The following is a 22,768-nucleotide window of genomic DNA, read 5'->3' on the forward strand; positions in this document are numbered from 1 at the left end:
TTTTATGTGAGCATCATTGAAATCATCATGCCTAGCTAGGGGCGTTAAACGATAGCGCTTGTTGGGAGGCAACCCAATTTTATTTTTGTTCTTTGCTTTTTGCTCCTGTTTATTAATAAATAATTAATCTATCCTATGTTATGATTGTGTTTTTTTGTGTTTTAATTAGTGTTTGTGCCAAGTAAAGCCTTTAGGATCTTCTTGGGTGATTGTTATTTGATCTTGCTGTAAAAAACAGAAAGTATGCGCTCACGAGAATAATTTTCGTTTTTTATAAGAGAGTGATAAAATACCAATTACACTTGAATTAGATTAATAAACAAATTTCCTAGGACTTCCTAATTTATCAGGATTTTTGGAGTTACATAAGTATTCGAAACCTACAGATTACTACAGACTGTTCTGTTTTTGACAGATTCTGTTTTTCGTGTGTTGTTTGCTTATTTTAATGAATCTATGGCTATTAAAAGAGTTTATAAACCATAGAGAAGTTGTAATACAGTAGGTTTAATACTAATATAAATAAATAATGAGTTCATTATAGTACCTTGAAGTGGTGTTTTGTTTTCTTTCGCTAACGGAGTTTACGGGTTTTCTGTTAAGTTTTGTGTTGTGAAGTTTTCAAGTTTTGGGTAAAGATTCGATGGACTATGGAATAAGGAGTGGAAAGAGACTAGCTTGGGGATGCCCAAGGAACCCCAAGGTAATATTCAAGGACAACCAAGAGCCTAAGCTTGGGGATGCCCCGGATGGCATCCCCTCTTTCGTCTTCGTTCATCGGTAACTTTACTTGTTGCTATATTTTTATTCACCACATGATATATGTTTTGCTTGGAGCGTCATTTTATTTTATTTTGTTTTGCTTGCTGTTTGAATAAATACCAAGATCTGAAATTATTAAATGTTAGAGAGTCTTCACATAGTTGCATAATTATTCGACTACTCATTGATCTCCACTTATATCTTTCGGAGTAGTTTGTTGTTGCTCTAGTGCTTCACTTATATATTTTTAGAGCACGGTGGTCGTTTTATTTTATAGAAATAGATGAACTCTCATGCGTCACTTATATTATTTTGAGAGTCCTAAACAGCATGGTAATTTGCTTTGGTTATGAATTTAGTCCTAATATGATGGGCATCCAAGAGGGATATAATAAAAACTTTCATATAAAGTGCATTGAATACTAAGAGAAGTTTGATACTTGATAATTGTTTTGAGATATGGAGATGGTGATATGAGAGTCATGCTAGTTGAGTAATTGTGAATTTGAGAAATACTTGTGTTGAAGTTTGTGATTCCCGTAGCATGCACGTATGGTGAACCGTTATGTGATGAAGTCGGAGCATGATTTATTTATTGATTGCCTTCCTTATGAGTGGCGGTCGGGGACGAGCAATGGTCTTTTCCTACCAATCTATCCCCCTAGGACCATGCACGTAGTACTTCGTTTCGATAACTAATAGATTTTTGCAATAAGTATGTGAGTTCTTTATGACTAAGGTTGAGTCCATATTATACGCACTTTCACCCTTCCACCATTGCTAGACTCTCCAGTACCGCGCAACTTTCACTGGTACCATAAACCCACCATATACCTTCCTCAAAACATCCACCATACCTACCTATTATGGCATTTCCATAGCCATTCCGAGATATATTGCCATGCAACTCTCCACTGTTCCGTTTATTATGACACGCTCCATCATTGTCATATTTTGCATGATCATGTAGTTGACATTGTATTTGTGGCAAAGCCACCGTTCATAATTCTTTCATACATGTCACTCATGCATCATTGCACATACCGGCACACCGCCGGAGGCATTCATATAGAGGCATATCTTGTTATAAGTATCGAGTTGTAATTCTTGAGTTGTAAGTAAATAAAGTGTGATGATCATTATTATTAGAGCATGTCCCAGTGAGGAAAGGATGATGGAGACTATGATTCCCCCACAAGTTGGGATGAGACTCCGGACTAAAAAAAAGAGGCCATAAAAAAGAGAAAAGGCCCAAATAAAAAAAGAGGCCATAAAAAAAGAGAAAAGGCCCAAATAAAAAAAGAGGCCATAAAAAAGAGAAAAGGCCCAAATCAAAAAAATGAGAGAAAAAGAGAGAAGGGGCAATGCTACTATCCTTTTACCACACTTGTGCTTCAAAGTAGCACCATGATCTTCATGATAGAGAGTCTCCTATGTTGTCACTTTTATATACTAGTGGGAATTTTTCATTATAGAACTTGGCTTGTATATTCCAATGATGGGCTTTCTCAAAATGCACTAGGTCTTCGTGAGCAAGCGAGTTGGATGCACACCCACTTAGTTTCTTTTTGAGCTTTCATACACTTATAGATCTAGTGCATCCGTTGCATGGAAATCCCTACTCACTCACATTGATATCTATTGATGGGCATCTCCATAGCCCTTTGATACGCCTAGTTGATGTGAGACTATCTTCTCCATTTTTTTCTTCTCCACAACCACCCTTCTATTCCACCTATAGTGCTATATCCATGGCTCACGCTCATGTATTGCATGAAGATTGAAAAAGTTTGAGAACATAAAAAGTATGAAACAATTGCTTGGCTTGTCATCGGGGTTGTGCATGATTTAAATACTTTGTGTGGTGAATATGGAGCATAGCCAGACTATATGATTTTGTAGGGATAGCTTGCTTTGGACATGTTATTTTGAGGAGACATGATTGCTATATTAGTATGCTTGAAGTATTATTATTTTATGTCAACATTAAACTTTTGTCTTGAATCTTATGGATCTGAATATTCTTGCCACAATAAAGAGAACTACATGGATAAACATGTTAGGTAGCATTCCACATCAAAAATTTTGTTTTTATCATTTACCTACTCGAGGACAAGCAGGAATTAAGCTTGGGGATGCTGATACGTCTCCAACGTATCTATAATTTTTGATTATTCCATGCTATTATATTATCAACCTTGGATGTTTTATATGCATTTATATGCTATTTTATATAATTTTTGGGACTAACCTATTAACCTAGAGCCTAGTGTCAGCTTCTGTTTTTTCCTTGTTTTAGTTTTAGAGTATCACAGAAAAGGAAAATCAAACGGAGTCCAATTTACCTGGAACTTCAGGAAACTTATTTTTGGACCTGAAGAAGCCCACGGAGTATCAGAGATGGACTAGAAGAGTCCCGGGCTGCCCACGAGGGTGGGGGGCGCGCCCCCTGCCTCGTGGACAGCCCGGAGATCCACCGACGTACTTCTTCTCCTATATATATCCATATACCATAAAAACTTCGGGGAGCACAATAGATCAGGAGTTCCATCGCCAGAAGCCTCTGTAGCCACCGAAAGGCAATCTAGACCCGTTCCGGCACCCTGCCGGAGGGGGAACCCCTCTCCGGTGGCCATCTTCATCATCCCGGTGCTCTCCATGACAAGGAGGGAGTAGTTCTCCCTCAGGGCCGAGGGTATGTACGAGTAGCTATGTGTTTGATCTCTCTCTCTCTCATGTTCTTGAGGTGATACGATCTTGATGTATCGCGAACTTTGCTGTTATAGTTGGATCTTATGATGTTTCTCCCCCTCTACTCTCTTGTAATGGATTGAGTTTTCCCTTTGAAGTTATCTTATCGGATTGAGTCTTGAAGGATTTGAGAACACTTGATGTATGTCTTGCGTGGGATACCCGTGGTGACAATGGGGTATTCTATTGATCCACTTGATGTATGTTTTGGTGATCAACTTGCGGGTTCCGCCCATGAACCTATGCATAGGGGTTGGCACACATTTTCATATTGACTCTCTGGTAGGAACTTTGGGGCACTCTTTGAACTTCTTTGTGTTGGTTGAATAGATGAATCTGAGATTGTGTGATGCATATCGTATAATCATACCCACGGATACTTGAGGTGACATTGGAGTATCTAGGTGACATTAGGGTTTTGGTTGATTTGTGTCTTAAGGTGTTATTCTAGTACGAACTCTATGATAGATTGAACGGAAAGAATAGCTTCATGTTATTTTACTACTGACTCTTGAATAGATCGATCAGAAAGGATAACTTTGAGGTGGTTTCATACCCTACCATAATCTCTTCGTTTGTTCTCCGCTATTAGTGACTTTGGAGTGACTCTTTGTTGGATGTTGAGGGATAGTTATATGATCCAATTATGTTATTATTGTTAAGAGAACTTGCACTAGTGAAAGTATGAACCCTAGGCCTTGTTTCAATGCATTGCAATACCGTTTGTGCTCACTTTTATCATTAGTTACCTTGCTATTTTTATATTTTCAGATTTCAAAAACCACTTGTATCACCATCTCTTTGCCGAAGTAGTGCACCTATACAATTTACCATTGTATTGGGTGTGTTGGGGACACAAGGGACTCTTTGTTATTTGGTTGCAGGGTTGTTTGAGAGAGACCATCTTCATCCTACGCCTCCTATGGATTTATAAACCTTAGTTCATCCACTTGAGGGAAATTTGCTACTGTCCTACAAACCTCTGCACTTGGAGGCCCAACAACGTCTACAAGAAGAAGGTTGTGTAGTAGACATCACCGATCATCGGCAAGTCAACCAAAGTCCATACTTTGTTCCCATACATGAATCTCATCTCAGATTTCATGGCTTCAAGACATTTGGCAGAATCTGGGCTCATCATCGCTTCCTCATAGTTCGTAGGTTCGTCATGGTCTAGTAACATGACTTCCAGAACAGGATTACCATACCACTCTGGTGCGGAACGTACTCTGGTTGACCTACAAGGTTTGGTAGTAACTTGATCTGAAGTTTCATGATCATCATCATTAGCTTCCTCACTAATTGGTGTAGGCATCATTGGAACTGATTTCTGTGATGAACTATTTTCCAATTCAAGAGAAGGTACAACTACCTCATCAAGTTCTACTTTCCTCCCACTCACTTTTTTCAAGATAAACTCCTTCTCTAGAAAGGATCCATTCTTAACAACGAATATCTTGCCTTCAGATCTATGATAGAAGGTGTACCCACCAGTTTCCTTTGGGTATCCTATGAAGACGCACTTCTTCGATTTGGGTTCGAGCTTATCAGGCTAAAGCTTTTTCACATAAGCAACGCAACCCAAACTTTAAGAAACGACAACTTAGGTTTCTTGCCAAACCACAGTTCATATGGTGTCGTCTAAACGGATTTAGATGGTGCCCTATTTAACATGAATGCAGCCGTCTCTAAAGCATATCCCCAAAACGATAGTGGTAAACCGGTAAGAGACATCATAGATCATACCATATCTAATAAAGTATGGTTACGACGTTCGGAAACACCATTACGCTGTGGTGTTCCAGGTGGCGTGAGTTGCGAAACTATTCCACATTGTCTCAAATATTCACCTCTGTGATCAGATTGTAGAAACTTTATTTTCTTGTTACGATGATTTTCCACTTCACTCTGAAATTCTTTGAACTTTTCAAATGTTTCAGACTTATGTTTCATTAAGTAGATATACCCATATCTGCTCAAATCATCTATGAAGGTCCGAAAATAACGATACCTGCCGCGAGCCTCAACACTAATCGAACCACATACATCAGTATGTATTATTTCCAATAAGTCAGTGGCTCGCTCCATTGTTCCAGAGAACGGAGTCTTAGTCATCTTGCCCATGAGGCATGGTTCGCAAGCATCAAGTGATTCATAATCGAGTGATTCCAAAAGCCCATCTGCATGGAGTTTCTTCATGCGCTTTACACCAATATGACCTAAACGGCAGTGCCACAAATAAGTTGCACTATCATTATTAGCTTTGCATCTTTTGGCTTCAATATTATGAATATGTGTATCACTACGATCGAGATTCAACAAAAATAGACCATTCATCAAGGGTGCATGACCATAAAAGATATTACTCATATAAATAGGACAACCATTATTCTCTGAATTAAATGAATAACCGTCTCGCATCAAACAAGTTCCAGATATAATGTTCATGCTCAACGCTGGCACCAAATAAAAATTATTCAGGTCTAAAACTAATCCCAAAGGTAGATGTAGAGGTAGCGTGCCGACGGTGATCACATCGACCTTGTAACCATTTCTGACGTGCATCATCACCTCGTCCTTAGCCAATCTTCGATTAATCCGTAGCCCCTATTTCGAGTTGCAAATATGAGCAACAGAACCAGTATCAAATACCCATGTGCTACTATGAGCATTAGTAAGGTACACATTAATAACATGTATATCAAATATACCTTTCACTTTACCATCCTTCTTATCCGCCAAATACTTGGGGTAGTTCTGCTTCCAGTGACCAGTCACTTTGCAGTAGAAGCACTTGGTTTCAGGCTTAGGTCCAGAGTTGGGCTTCTTCCCGGGAGCAGCAACTTGCTTGCTATTCTTCTTGAAGTTTCCATTCTTCCCTTTGCCCTTTTTCTTGAAACTAGTGGTCTTGTTAACCATCAACACTTGATGCTCCTTCTTGATTTCTACCTCCGCAGCCTTGAGCATTGCGAAGAGCTCGAGAATTGTCTTTTCCATCCCTTGCATATTATAGTTCATCACAAAGCCTTTATAGCTTGGTGGCAGTGATTGAAGAACTCTGTCAATGACACTATCATCAGGAAGATTAACTCCCAGCTGAGCCAAGTGGTTATGGTACCCAAACATTCTGAGTATGTGTTCACTGACAGAACTATTCTCCTCCATCTTGCAGCTATAGAACTTGTTGGAGAATTCATATCTCTCAACTCAGGCATTTGCTTGAAAAATTAACTACAACTCTTGGAACATCTCATATGCTCCATGACGTTCAAAACATCTTTGAAGTCCTGATTCTAAGCTGTAAAGCATGGCACACTGAACTATCGAGTAGTCATTAGATTTAGCTTGCTAGACGTTCATAACGTCCGGGGTTGCTCTTGCAGCAAGCCTTGCACCTAGCAGTGCTTCCAGGACGTAATTCTTCTGTGCAGCAATGAAGATAATCCTCAAGTTACGGACCCAGTCCATGTAATTTTTACCATCATCTTTCTACTTAGCTTTCCCTAGGAATGCATTAAAATTCAAGGGAACGGTAGCACGGGCCATTGATCTATAACAACATAGATATGTAAAAAACTATCAAGACTAAGTTCATGATAAATTAAAGTTGAATTAATCATATTACTTTAGAACTCCCACTTAGATAGACATCTCTCTAGTCATCTAAATGATCACGTGATCCATATCAACTAAACCATGTCCGATCATCACGTGAGATGGAGTAGTTTTCAATGGTGAACATCTCTATGTCGATCATATCTACTATATGATTGACGTTCGACCTTTCGGTCTCTGTGTTCCGAGGCCATATCTGCATATGCTTGGCTCGTCATGTTTAACCTGAGTATTCTGCATGTGCAAAACTGTCTTACACCCGTTGTATGTGAATGTAGAGCTTATCACACCCGATCATCACGTGGTGTCTCGGCACGAGGAACTGTAGCAACGGTGCATACTCAGGGAGAACACTTATACATTGAAATTTAGTGAGGGATCATCTTATAATGCTACCGCCGTACTAAGCAAAATAAGATGCATAAAAGATAAACATCACATGCAATCAAAATATGTGACATGATATGGCCATCATCATCTTTTGCCTTTGATCTCCATCTCCAAAGCACCATCATGATCTCCATCGTCACTGGCTTGACACCTTGATCTCCATTGTACCATCTTTGTCGTCTCGCCAACTATTGCTTCTATGATTATCGCTACCACATAGTGATAAAGTAAATCAATTACGTGGCGATTGCATTCCATACAATAAAGTGACAACCATAAGGCGCCTGCCAGTTGCCGATAACTTTTACAATAACGTATATCACATCATGTCCTGACCATATCACATCACAACACGTCCTACAAAAACAAGTTAGACGTCCTATACTTTGTTGTTGCAAGTTTTATGTTGCTGCTACGGGCTTCTAGCAAGAACCGTTCTTACCTATGCATCAAAACCACAACAATTTTTCGTCAAGTGTGCTGTTTTAACCTTCAACAAGGACCGGCCGTAGTCAAATTCGATTCAACTAAAGTTGGAGAAACAGCCACCCGCCAGCCACCTTTATGCAAAACAAGTTGCATGTCTGTCAGTGGAACCAGTCTCATGAACGTGGTCAAGTAAGGTTGGTCCGGGCCGCTTCATCCAACAATACCGCCGAATCGAAATAAAATGTTGGTGGTAAGCAGTATGACTATTATTTCCCACAACTCTTTGTGTTCTACTCGTGCATATCATCTACGCATAGACCTGGCTCAGATGCCACTGTTGGGGAACATAGCATGTAATTTCAAAAAAAAATCTACGATCACGCAAGATGTATCTAGGAGATGCATAGCAACAAGAGGGGAAGAGTGTGTCCACGTACCCTCATAGACTGAAAGTGGGAGCGTTAGGTTAACGCAGTTGTAGTCGAACGTCTTCACGATCCAACCGATCTAGTACCAAACGTACTACACCTCCGAGTTTAGCACACGTTCAACTCGATGACGTCCCTCGAACTCTTGAGGGAGAGTTTCGTCAGCACGACGACGTGGTGACGGTGATGGTGATGTGATCTGCGCAGGGCTTCCATAAGCACTACGGTGCTATGACCGGAGGAGTAAACTGTGGAGGGGGGCACCGCACATGGCTAAGAGAATAACTATTGTGCTTTGGGGTGCCCCCTGCCCCTATATATAAAGGAGGAGGGGAGGAGGCCGGCCACAAGGGGCGTGCCATAGGGGGGGAACCGACTAGGACTCCCAATCCTAATTGCCCTCCCTTCCTTTCTATCGGAGGGGAAAATGGAAGGAGAGGGAGAGGGAGAGGGAAAGAGGAAAGGGGGTCGCGCCCCCTCCCCCTTGTCCAATTCAGACTCCTTTGGGGGGGGGGGGCACCCTTGCGGGCTCCTCTCTCTCTCCCCCATGGCCCATGAAGTCCCATTACTTCCCCGGGGGGTTCCGGTAACCCCCGGGTTCTTGGAAATATACCCAAACCATTCCGAAACCATTACAATGTCCGAATATCATCATCCAATATATCAATCTTTAGCTCTCGGCCATTTCGAGATGCCTCGTGATGTCTGTGATCTCATCCGGGACTCTGAACAATCTTCGGTCACCAAAACACATAACTCATAATACAAATCGTCATCGAACGTTAAGTGTGCGGACCTTGCGTGTAACGCCCACGATGCAGCTATATCTCCCACATATCGAGGCACGACTTAGAGGCATAACCGCATGGTGGATTTGTCGCAAGAGGGGTAATCTTCACACAATCCCATGTACTAAATAAGAAAGGGATAAGGAGTTGGCTTACAATCCCCACTTCACACAAATAACAAGTTTAAACATACATCATCCAGAATACAATCAAGGTCTGACCACGGAACCAAAATAAAAGAAGACAACCCCAAATGCTAGATCCCCGATAGTCCCAAACGGGCTCCACTACTGATCATCAGGAAACAAAACATAGTAAAGACCAAGGTCCTCGTTGAACTCCCACTTGAGTTCGGTAGCATCACCTGCACTGGTATCATCGGCACCTGCAACTGTTTGGAAGTAGCCGTGAGTCACGAGGACTCATCAATCTCACACCCGCGAGATCAAGACTATTTAAGCTTATGGGGAGGATAAGGTAATGAGGTGGAGCTGTAGCCAGCGCTAAGCAAATATGGTGGCTAAAATACGCAAGTGAGAGTAAGATGAGAAGCTACACAACGGTCGTGAAGCTACAAGTGATTGGTACCTCTTGAGCACTGCGTTGGTTTTCCCTTGAAGAGGAAAGGGTGATGCAGCACAGCAGCATAAGTATTTCCCTCAGTTTTTGAGAACTAAGGTATCAATCCAGTAGGAGGCCACGCACGAGTCCCTTGCACCCACACAAACAAATAAACCCCTCGCAACCAACGCGATAACGGGGTTGTCAATCCCTTCACGGTCACCTACGAGAGTGAGATCTGATAGATATGATAAGATAATATTTTTGGTGTTTTTATGATAAAGAGAAATACAGATGCAAGTAAAATAAATGGCAAAGGAAAAAACTAAGTATTGGAAGATCAATATGATGGAAAATAGACCCGGGGGCCATAGGTTTCACTAGTGGCTTCTCTCAAGAGCATAAGTATTACGGTGGGTGAACAAATTACTGTTGAGCAATTGACAGAATTGAGCATAGTTATGAGAATATCTAGGTATGATCATGTATATAGGCATCACGTCCGAGACAAGTAGACCGACTCTTGCCTGCATCTACTACTATTACTCCACACATCGACCGTTATCCAGCATGCATCTAGAGTATTAAGTTCAAGAGAACAGAGTAACGCTTTAAGCAAGATGACATGATGTAGAGGAATAAATTCATGCAATTTAAAACTATAATGAAGCTAGCCAACTCACCTCCAGAAGGCTCCCCCGATTGGGCCTTCGTGGGCCGTCAGATCTGGCTCTGAAACACATCTAAGCCGTTAGATCTTCAGAACAGTCAAACTCGATTTTCACCTCACGGTTGTTTTCGTTGGCCAATGACTGGTGGGCTTGTCTCGCACGCTCCTTGGCTGGATAAACTTTGTTCGTGTCCCCAAGGGAATTTGCCAATCCACTCCGCCCGCGCGTCAAAACCTTAGCCGCCAGCCCTGCTCGTCCCCTCCTCCCCACTCCCTCCATCCTCTCCCATGTCGCCGCCCCTCTTCTCCTCGCTCGCCTCGGCCGCCTCCTCTCCTCCGCCGTGTCGTCGACCCCCTCCCTCCTCCTACCTCCTCCTTCCTCCTCTCAGTCCCGTGCCAGTCGCCGCCCAAACCCTAGCCCCCGTTTCCCTCGATCCCCGTAGTAACCGCATCCACAGCCACCCGCTCCTTCTCATAGCCGCCGCACCATTCCTCCCTTCCGCCCCCTCCTCCTTCCCGGATCCCCACCACGGCACCGACCTGCAGGGAAAGGGCGACGAAGAGTGGTAGACGAGGACAACGAGGGAGAGAAAGAAGGGAGATAAAAAGGAGGCCGGCGGCGAGGCCCAGCGACTAGCGCCTCTCCGCCTCAAGCCCCGGCATCACCGCCACCAGATCCACCTCGCAACCTCTCTTCCTCCCCTGTCTGACTGCTGCGTGGTCGCGTTAGGCCCATGCCGGCGCCGCCGCCACAGCCGCAGCCGCCGCCGCTGGATGGCTCCGTCGGTCCCTCCCGCTCCAGATCGAAAACTAGGAGAGCGACAGGAGGGAAGAAGGGGACCGGGGGAGGGGAGAGCACAGGAGAGAAGGCGAGCTCGCGGCTGACCGCAGCGTGCGAGGCGGACGGGTGAGAAACATTTGTCATCGTGCCGCTGGCGGCTGGAGCTTTGGAATGCGGCCGTGGCCACTATTAATAATTTGTCTTTACATTTTCTGATGAGTTCGTCGAGTTCCTTTCTCTATATGCTTAGATGCTTATCTGTCGGAAATTTTGTGTGACAACAGAAGTAACGGTGCTTGGTCTACTATTCTTTTTTGCTGTCTAAAGTGTTCCTTCAACTAATCCAGTAACCTGACATTACTTTGTGTTTAACTAATATCATTCTTATCACAGTGAGTACAGATATTATTCAGTTAGCCTCCTTTTCATGGAAGAGGAGTGAAAGTGTAAAGGTTAGAAATGGTAACTGAATGGGTGTTCTTTTTTATCACCTCTGAATTTAAGGAATATATTTGCTAATATATCAATGCTCATTGGTACCATGTCTGGTTCTTAGGTGCATGCTTGGAAGTTTAAATATGTAATCAAGTTATGAAATAGAGTGCTGTAAGAGACACTTCTATAAGCAGAGGTATGTGCCTGCATTTAGACCTTAATTATCCCTTGTTTAGTATTGTTTGGTTTGTGTGATTCATGCTTCAATGATTTCTTCACTTAGTAATTAGACGGTGCAGTACTACGGCAGTAGTATACTTTGGTGTAGAAATAAACGATGACATGCTTTACATTCCAGATATTTCTTTGTGCCTTGACTCTGGCTCTATGCTTATTAATCATCTTAGCGAGCTTTAGGACTTCAAAAGTTGTCATTTCTAGGATCATGATTTCCTATGTTTTTGGCCAAGATGGCACACATGAATAGTTTGTCAAGGATGTACCAAATCTTATGTTTTTCCTTCCGTTTATTGCATTTATGGCTGCAAACTGTATTCTCAGATTCTAGGCTGGGTGTATAAACATATATTCCGCACACTGAATTCAATTTTTTTACTTCCTATCGTGGCCTTTCGTTTGTTTTGTTCGTCTGATGTTTCCTTTGGTGATGCTTACAGATTACACCTTCTTTGTAGAAATAGGGTCACACTTCAATCGATTAGAAAAGTTTCTTTTCTTGCAAAAGTTTTTTTTTTGCTTACATTGCGAAGGTTTGTTCACTTCATCACCATTGTGGTGATGTCAGTATCTTTGTGAAATAGGAAAAGTAGATACCCATAATCTTTACTTGCTGTAAACACTAATATGAAATTGTACCTTATCCCTACGAGAGATAAAAAAAGCATGTTTGAATTTATGTGTGCCCCACGTAGGCGGACAATTCTTTAAATGATGGACACAATAATGTACCCACCAACATGACAACTGTGTTAACTTAATTCCTATAATCTACATATCTTTAACCTTGGCTATGCCAATCATCAATTGATGTGGGAGGTGCCTGATGATGCGCGTCTATGTTACAAACTCAGTGTTTCTTTTTCTTTTTACCATAACTGATTCGCTGAATTCAATAGTGCACTGGTTTCTGCAAGATCAACTATAGGTATGTACATTGGTTCTCTTTAATACATCACCGATAACCTGGCGAGGACAAATATTTCACTAGCAGTCCAGCAGGGGAGGACGTTGATGAATCCTGCATGCATGCATGGTTTATTTTTATGCTTTAGTTGTTGATGTTCATAAAGTGATGACAGATGTCTTCATTTACGTTTGTTTATACACAGCAAAGACCACCAAGATCCGAAATCTGTGCATTCAGGCTACGAGTCAAAAATACATCACGTATTGGTTGAGTATCATTGGAACAATCAAGAAGATTGCATGCTTGCTTGAGTTCATGTGTTTTTTGGTGGACTATATATCCAAGTATTTCTTACAAAGAATTAAAAATTAAGGCCAAAAGATGTTATCATTCAGAACCGAACTTAGAATGGCACTAAGCTGTTATTATCATAATTCGACAGTGCAGTGCCAAAAAAACTCTGAGTAAACAAAGAACATACCCAATTCTGTCTTCCAAAGAAAGATCATTACTTTACCGCCCCTTGCTTGCTTAGAAACTTTACTTTGTAATTTCCCTTGGTATGAGACAATTTTCACATCGGTCGGAAAATCAAGAGTATGGGCAACCTGTGTGTACCAAGCTCTAGGAACTTCAGAAATAAAGAAGCAGAAGCTTTTACACACAAGACACTTCTTTTTCACATTTCTTTAGCATAATTGGTACACGATTCGTGGCCATGTTTCGCATCCTGCTACAAGATTGAGTTTGTGGTGGCTTCCATTTATATTTGAGCCAGGTTTATAATTTCTCATCGGGCTTTACCTCCATGACCATTTATAGCCACCTGGGTTTTATATATTTAATTTCCGTTTCTTAGCATTCAAATGGTATATACTAATCAACTTATATCTTTCTGTTCACTACTAACAGATGTCACTAGAAGCATCAATTTTCACGGGTGCTGACATTTTCTGTTATACTAGAATTGATGTTTGTTGCTTAGTTTGTGATGCTTCAGGTCAATAATAATAACCTTTAAGTTCAGTGCCATCAGTTGCGTCTCTTTAGTAGCATTCAGAACAAATTTAGAAGCTTTCAAATATGTAAATATACTCACTAGAGCTAATATGTTAACTGACTTAATTTGAGCAGATTGGTATGATGCTTCGAGGCATGGGGTTTGACAATACAACCTTCCTCTACGTTGCCTCCGGTAAAATATACAATGCTGCAAAATACATGGGTCCCCTTCGCCAGATGTTCCCTCTTTTACAAACCAAGGACACTCTTGCATTGTCTAAAGAGCTTGCTGAGTTTGAGGTATTGTTTCCGCCGGCCAGCCCATAAGCCTAGCTGGATGTCGTTCTGAATGTCAGATGAATATGCATGCATTGAACTGTTCATCAATTCACATTGAATCTTCATACCGTTACTCACCAACCTATTCTCTGTAGGGGTACTCTTCTCGGTTAGCAGCATTAGATTACACCGTCTGTGTTCAGAGCGAAGTGTTTGTGACGACTCAAGGGGGAACTTCCCTCACTTTTTGATGGGACACAGGCGTTACCTGTTAGGAGGGAATGCAAAGACAATAAAACCCAACAAACGGAAGCTGGTCTTATCTTTTGATGACCCAAATATCAGGTAAGTTTGGGCTGCCATTATATCGTCAACAAAGTATTACAAATCACACCGAATCAGTTTCAGTTTTGAGTATATGCTGGAATCTTTCACCAAATCAAACTGCAGAAGCAGTTCGCTGCCCTTGTTGTTCCTTCACCATCCAAGACTGTAGCTATTCCCTACTTTTCGAAACGCATTAGCCATGTTAACAAATTGAAATACATCTCCGAGTTGACCTTCACATACATGCTCTAAATATTTTCCCATCTTTCCTTAACGTGTAAATGGATATAGTGGTGTATGAAACTCAAATTGTTTCTTTGAACTGCAGATGGAGTCGATTCAAGCACCACATGCTGGAAATACTGCACCATAGTGACATAAGGGGCATCGCATTCAGGAAACCTAATGATTCCATATACACCTTCCCAATGCCTGATTGCATGTGCCAACAAGATGGAATATGATCTAGGCGTTAGCATGCATAACTGAGGGATGCATATCCTCTGCCTTTGTGCACCAAAGGCACCAAAGGCATGGCATTGTTGACTGCATGATCAGGATTTGATGGTCATGATGAAAACTGGAGTGAAATAAAGCATTTGGTGCTTCTCAGGAGATTCTGAAACCCTCTGGCATACCCCCAACCGTTCGATTCTGGATATAATGGTCAAAAGGTGCCAAATGACAATGAATTCCATAGTATCAGAAATTGAGAGGATGTGAGGGATTTTGTAAAGTTAGTAATCTGTAGGTAGTCCACCATATAGCAATCTCCATTTGTTCAATCCGTCTGTAGGTTGTAAAGAGAAAAGAGCTACGAGATTGGGTTGTAGATATGAGTACAACCTGAGTGCCTCGATGTATACTCGAAAAACAAGGGCTAACAACAACAAAGAACGGAAATTTTCAGTATATCATTACTCATCAGTGCTTGTTCTCGCATTTCATCTTGCCCTTGACAATTCATATTTATGAGCATGTTCTTACAGTTCAGACCTAACGTTCTTTTTTCTTTCCTTGGGCACTTCCTCAAGAATCTTGTTGAGGTGTCTGTTTCCCCTCTTTGTGTCTCTCCTAGATGTATTAATCTCAATCTCATGTTTGGTTTTCTTTCCTTTTCTCTTCTAATGATGTAATTTCTTTTACTAAGATAACACCATGTATCCTTTTTCTACTTTGAATGAATTTACTGTATATATTTCTTATTTAGTTTAGTTCATCATTCAGAGATGGTGGAATATTTTTGTCCTTCACAGGTTAAATGAGCATTGCGTAGTCCTTCACATGTTAAATGAGCATTGCGTAAAAGTATGTCTTAAGTTTTTTTTCTTCAAGTGCTTCAAGTAAATGAAATTGTCTATTTCGAATTTAATAGCTTTTAATAATAATCATAATGAGAGAGGGGTATGCTTCTCTCTCTCTCTCTCTAGAAATGTGTTTGAATCGCACAAAAAGAGTTCGTAGTTCTTATTCATACTTGAAACACGTGAGGCTCTGCAAATTAAACCATGTTTTTTTCAAGGCGCATATGGATTTAGCAGACCAGAACTAAACCGACTGTATATACATGGCCTGTCCTTAGTAAAGGAAACTATTTTCATCGCGAACATGGCTTTAGTTGAAGGTTCTTGCGGCATGAATCTATTTTCATCGACAACATGTCTTCAGCAGGTCTCTGCGCCATTTGGCGCAACGGGTCAACTAGTATGATATAAACCCCATCTTGTTATCCTCAATGGCAACAATACAACACGTGCCTTGCTACCCCTTCTGTCACTGGGAAAGGACACCACAAGATTGAACCCAAAGCTAAGCACTTCTCCCATTGCAAGAAAGATCAATCTAGTAGGCCAAACCAAACTGATAATTCGAAGAGACTTGCAAAAATAACCAATCATACATAAACGAATTCAGAGAAGATTCAAATATTGTTCATAGATAAACTTGATCATAAACCCACAATTCATCGGTCTCAACAAACACACCGCAAAAGAAGATTACATCGAATAGATCTCCACAAGAGAGGGGGAGAACATTGTATTGAGATCCAAAAAGAGAGAAGAAGCCATCTAGCTAATAACTATGGACCCGTAGATCTGAAGTAAACTACTCACACTTCATCAGAGAGGCTATGGTGTTGATGTAGAAGCCCTCCATGATCAATGCCCCCTCTGGCGGAGCTCCGGAAAAGGCCCCAAGATGGGATCTCGTGGATACAGAAAGTTACGGCGGTGGAATTAGGGTTTTGGCTCCATATCTGGTAGTTTGGTGGTACGTAGGTATATATAGGAGGAAAGAGTACATCGGTGGAGCAACATGGGCCCCACGAGCATGGAGGGCGCACCTAGGGGGGTAGGCGCGCCCCCTGCCTCGTGCCTTCCTGGTTGATTGCTTGACGTAGGGTCCAAGTCCTCTGGATCATGTTCGTTCCGAAAATCACGTTCCCGAAGGTTTCATTCCGTTTGGACTCCGTTTGATATTCTTTTTCCGCGAAACCCTAAAATAGGCAAAAAAAACAGCAATTCTGGGATGGCCCTCCGGTTAATAGGTTAGTCCCAAAAATAATATAAAAGTGTATAATAATGCCCAATAATGTCCAAAACAAGATATAATATAGCATGGAACAATAAAAAAATATAGATACATTGGAGACGTATCAGTGATCAAGAAGTGATCCTGAAACTACTTGCGTTCAAGCATAACACAAGACCGTGTTCACTTCCTGGACTCCACCGAAAAGAGACCATCACGGCTACACACGCGGTTGATTCATTTTAATTAAGTCAAGTGTCAAGTGATGACCCACAAGTATAGGGGATCTATCGTAGTCCTTTCAATAAGTAAGAGTGTCGAACCCAACGAGGAGCAGAAGGAAATGATAAACGGTTTTCAGCAAGGTATTCTCTGCAAGTACTGAAATAAGTGGTAACAGATAGTTTTGTGATGAGATAATTTGTAACGAGAAACAAGTAACAAAAGTAAATAAAGTGCAGCAAGGTGGCCCAATCCTTTTTGTAGCAAAGGACAAGTCTGGACAAACTCTTATATAAGGAAAAGCGCTCCCGAGGACACATGGGAATATCATCAACTAGTTTTCATCACGTTCATATGATTCGCGTTCGGTACTTTGATAATTTGACATGTGGGTGGACCGGTGCTTGGGTGCTGTTCTTACTTGAACAAGCATCCCACTTATGATTAACCTCTATTGCAAGCATCCGCAACTACAACAAAAGTATTAAGGTAAACCTAACCATATCATGAAACATATGGATCCAAATCAACCCCTTACGAAGCAACACATAAAGTAGGGTTTAAGCTTCTGTCACTCTAGCAACCCATCATCTACTTATTACTTCCCAATGCCTTCCTCTAGGCCCAAATAATGCTGAAGTGTTATGTAGTCGACGTTCACATAACACCACTAGAGGCTAGACAACATACATCTAATCAAAATATCGAACGAATACCAAATTCACATGACTACTAATAGCAAGACTTCTACCATGTCCTCAGGAACAAAAGTAACTACTCACAAAGCATAAATATGTTCATAGTCAGAGGGGTATTAATATGCATAAAGGATCTGAACATATGATCTTCCACCAATTAAACCAACTAGCATCAATTACAAGGAGTAATTAACACTACTAGCAACCTACTAGCACCAATCCCGGACTTGGAGACAAGAATTGGATACAAGAGATGAACTAGGGTTTTGAGATGAGATGGTGCTGATGAAGATGTTGATGGGGATTGCCCTCTCCCGATGAGAGGAGTGTTGGTGATGACGATGGCGATGATTTCCCCCTCCGGGAGGGAAGTTTCCCCGGCAGAACAGCTCAACCGGAGCTCTAGATTGGATCCGCCAAGGTTCCGCCTCGTGGCGGCGGAGTTTCGTCCCTAAAGGTTGCTTCTTCTTTTTTTCGACGAAAGACTTCATATAGGAGAAGATGGTCATCGGAGAGCCACCAGGGGGCCCACGAGGTAGGGGGCGTGCCCTGGGGGGGGGGGGCGCCCCCCACCCTCGTGAGAAGGGTGTGGGCCCCCTGGTCTTCATCTTTGGCGAGGATTTTTCATTATTTATTATAAGGTATTCCATGGAGTTTCAGGACTTTTGGAGTTGTGCAAAATAGGTCTCTAATATTTGCTCCTTTTCCAGCCCAGAACTCCAGCTGCCGGCATTCTCCCTCCTTATGTAAACCTTGTAAAATAAGAGAGAATAGCCATAAGTATTGTGACATAATGTGAAATAACAGCCCATAATGCAATAAATATCGATATAAAAGCATGAGGCAACATGGATGTATCAACTCCCCCAAGCTTAGACCTCGCTTGTCCTCAAGCGAAAGCCGATAACAATAAATATGTCTCCATGTTTAGAGGTAGAGGCGTCGATAAAAATAAAATACGGACGTGAGGGCATCATGATTATTCTCATAACAGCAACATACATAAATATTGTCATATGATTACTTATGTTCAAGTTATGATCTATTCACAATGCAAAAGTATGAATCAGAAATCTTATTGAGAACCAACAAACTAGAACCTCAGTCATTGAAGCAATTGCAATTTATCATAACATCAGAAAGAGTCTATGTCAGAGCTAAAAAGCAAGTCCACATACTCAACTATCATCTAGTCCTTCATAATTGCTAACACTCGCGCAATACTTGTGGTTACGGAGTTTTAATCGGACACAGAGAAAGATAGGGGCTTATAGTTTCGCCCCACAACCTTTTACCTCGAGGGTAATGTCAACAATAATAACTCATGCCCCCCTACATCCAATTAGATATATCTATCAGGATCTTTTCCAACACACTGTGCTTGCCAAAGGATAAAATGTAAAAAGGAAAGGTGAAGATCACCACGACACTTGCATAAGGTAGAAGATAATAATAAAAAATAGGCCCTTTGCAGAGGGAAGCAGAGGTTGCCATGCACTTTTATGGTTGGATGTACAAAATATTAATGCCAAAGAACGTCACTTTATATTGCCCCTTGTGATATGAACCTTTATTATGCAGTCCGTCGCTTTTATTACTTCCACATCACAAGATCGTATAAAGCTTATTTCTCCCACACTAATCATACATATTTAGAGCAATTTTTATTGCTTTGCACCGATGACAACTTACTTGAAGGATCTTACTCAATCCATAGGTAGATATGGTGGACTCTCATGGCAAAACTGGTTTAAGGGTATTTGGAAGCACAAGTAGTATCTCTACTTGGTGGTGAGAATTTGGCTAGCATGAGGGGGAAAGGCAAGCTCAACACGTTGGATGATCCATGACAACATACTTTATCTCAGATATAAGAAAACATAACCCATTAAGTTGTCTTCCTTGTCCAACATCAACTCTCTAGCATGTCATATTTTGATGAGTGCTCCCAATCATAAAAGATGTCAATAATAGTATATTTATATGTGAAACCTCTCTTTCCTTATTACTTCCTATTAATTGCAACGATGACCAAAGCTATGTCTGCCAACTCCCTACAACTTTTAATCATCACACTCTTTCTATGTGAAGTCATTACTATCAATAAGATCAATATGAACTTTTGTTTCTTCTTATTCTTTTTCTCTTTTCTTTTCTTTTATTGGGATCATGGCAAAAATAAGCAAGCCCTTGAGTCAATCACTAATCTTTATTATATAGCTCACGGACTCGATTACATAGAGAGATCATAAAGCAAAACTCGAAACTAGATCATGCCATAAACTTTATTCTACTAGATCAAAATACTACTAATAGGATCGAACTAAGAAAAACGGTAAAGATAGGAGTTGTGATTGTGATACGATACCGGGGCACCTCCCCCAAGCTTGGCAGTTGCCAAGGGGAGTGCCCATACCCATGTTATTATATCTCCTTGGTTGGTGAAGAAGGTGGAGGTGTTGTTGATGGATAGTCGCACATCGAGCGTAGGAGGTCTTCTAACTTGCGGATAATGCCCTTGAGTGCGATGATATGCTCCTTCAACAAAATATTTTCACGTGTGAGATACTTATTTTGTATACGAGCCAACTCAATCATCTTGAAAGCTTTGATTTCTGTAGGGGTAAGAAGATTATGATCCAGTTGAAGGGTGTCTTCTGTTGCTGGAACTTGGTCCTCCATGGCCTTCTTGATCCCGTCATCCTTGTTGACCTCCATAGGTTCTTCTCTCTTCAGCTCTATCTTCATTAGCCAAGCATCGTTTCCCTCATGGTTGGAGGAGGAGGGAAACAACATAGTGCCTGGCCTTTACAACCCTGACAAAAAACAGCTCGAAACAAAGACAGGAGATTTTTGCGTGATACAGGAGTTAAAACCTTCGGGAGAATATATAGTGAATTTTTACCGACCAAAATACGTATCGTGCAAGAAAACGGAGTCCGGAAGGCACACGAGGAGATCACGAGGTAGGGGGCGCGCCCAGGGGGGTAGGGCCCGCCCTTCACCCTCATCGGGCCCTCGTGTCCTTCCCGGACTGCTACTTAATTTTCTATTTTTCTAAATATTCCAAAACGGAGAAATATTGCCTTAAAAATTATTTTGGAGTCGGTTTACTTACCGTACCACATACCTATTCCTTTTCGGAGTCTGAAACGTTCTGGAAAGTGTCCCTTATGTATTCCTCCTGGGTTACGGTTTCAATAATATTGGTTTCAACATTTATGGGATTACCTGAGATATAATGTTTGATTCTTTGACCGTTTACCACCTTCGGATTTGTGCCTTCGAAGTTGTTGATTTTTATGGCACCGTAACGATAGACCTCCTCGATAACATAGGGGCCTTCCCATTTAGAGAGAAGTTTACCTGCAAAAAATCTTAAACGAGAGTTGTATAGCAATACATAATCACCTACATTAAACTCACGCTTTTGTATCCTTTTGTCATGCCATCTTTTAACCTTTTCTTTAAACAACTTGGCATTTTCATAAGCTTGGGTTCTCCATTCATCAAGTGAGCTAATATCAAATAGCCTCTTTTCACCGGCAAGTTTGAAATCATAGTTGAGCTCTTTAATAGCCCAATAAGCCTTGTGTTCTAGTTCGAGAGGTAAGTGACACGCTTTTCCATAGACCATTTTATACGAAGACATACCCATAGGATTTTTATATGCAGTTCTATAGGCCCATAATGCATCATCAAGTTTCTTGGACCAATTCTTTCTAGACCTATTGACAGTCTTTTGCAAAATTAATTTGAGTTCTCTATTACTCAATTCTACTTGACCACTAGACTGTGGGTGATACAGAGATGCAATTCTATGATTGATGTCATATTTAGCAAGCATTTTATGGAAAACACCATGAATAAAACGTGAACCACCATCGGTCATTAAATATCTAGGGACTCCAAACCTAGGAAAAATAACTTATTTAAGCATTTTAATAGAAGTGCTATGATCAGCACTACTAGTTGGAATAGCTTCTACCCACTTAGTAACGTAATCAACAGCAACTAAAATATGTGTATATCCATTAGAGGCAGGAAAAGGTCCCATATAATCAAAGCCCCAAACATCAAATGGTTCAATAACAAGTGAATAATTCATAGGCATTTCTTGACGTCTACTAATATTACCAATTCTTTGACATTCATCACAAGATAGGACAAACTTACGGGCATCCTTGAAGAGAGTAGGCCAATAAAAACTGGATTGCAATACCTTATGTGCAGTTCTATCTCCCGCATGGTGTCCTCCATAAGTTTCAGAGTGGCACTTGCGTAGGATCTGTTCCTGTTCATGCTTAGGTACACAACGTCTAATGGAGTGTCGAACCCAACGAGGAGCAGAAGGAAATGATAAACGGTTTTCAGCAAGGTATTCTCTGCAAGTACTGAAATAAGTGGTAACAGATAGTTTTGTGATGAGATAATTTGTAACGAGCAACAAGTAACAAAAGTAAATAAAGTGCAGCAAGGTGGCCCAATCCTTTTTGTAGCAAAGGACAAGCCTGGACAAACTCTTATATAAGGAAAAGCGCTCCCGAGGACACATGGGAATATCGTCAAGCTAGTTTTCATCACGTTCATATGATTCGCGTTCGGTACTTTCATAATTTGACATGTGGGTGGACCGGTGCTTGGGTTCTGTTCTTACTTGAACAAGCATCCCACTTATGATTAACCTCTATTGCAAGCATACGCAACTACAACAAAAGTACTAAGGTAAACCTAACCATAGCATGAAACATATGGATCCAAATCAGCCCCTTACGAAGCAACGCATAAACTAGGGTTTAAGCTTCTGTCACTCTAGCAACCCAACATCTACTTATTACTTCCCAATGCCTTCCTCTAGGCCCAAATAATGGTGAAGTGTTATGTAGTCGACATTCATATAACACCACTAGAGGCTAGACAACATACATCTCATCAAAATATCGAACGAATA

General features: G+C 41.2%; 1 pseudogene; it reads left to right on the forward strand.

The window, feature by feature from the left end:
- The first annotated feature begins 11,128 nt into the window (after positions 1-11,128).
- LOC119272313 lies at positions 11,129-15,282 on the forward strand (annotated as a pseudogene).
- The last annotated feature ends 7,486 nt before the right edge of the window (positions 15,283-22,768 follow it).

This window comes from Triticum dicoccoides, chromosome 3A (assembly GCF_002162155.2).
Source record: "Triticum dicoccoides isolate Atlit2015 ecotype Zavitan chromosome 3A, WEW_v2.0, whole genome shotgun sequence".
NCBI classification, from domain to species: domain Eukaryota; kingdom Viridiplantae; phylum Streptophyta; class Magnoliopsida; order Poales; family Poaceae; genus Triticum; species Triticum dicoccoides.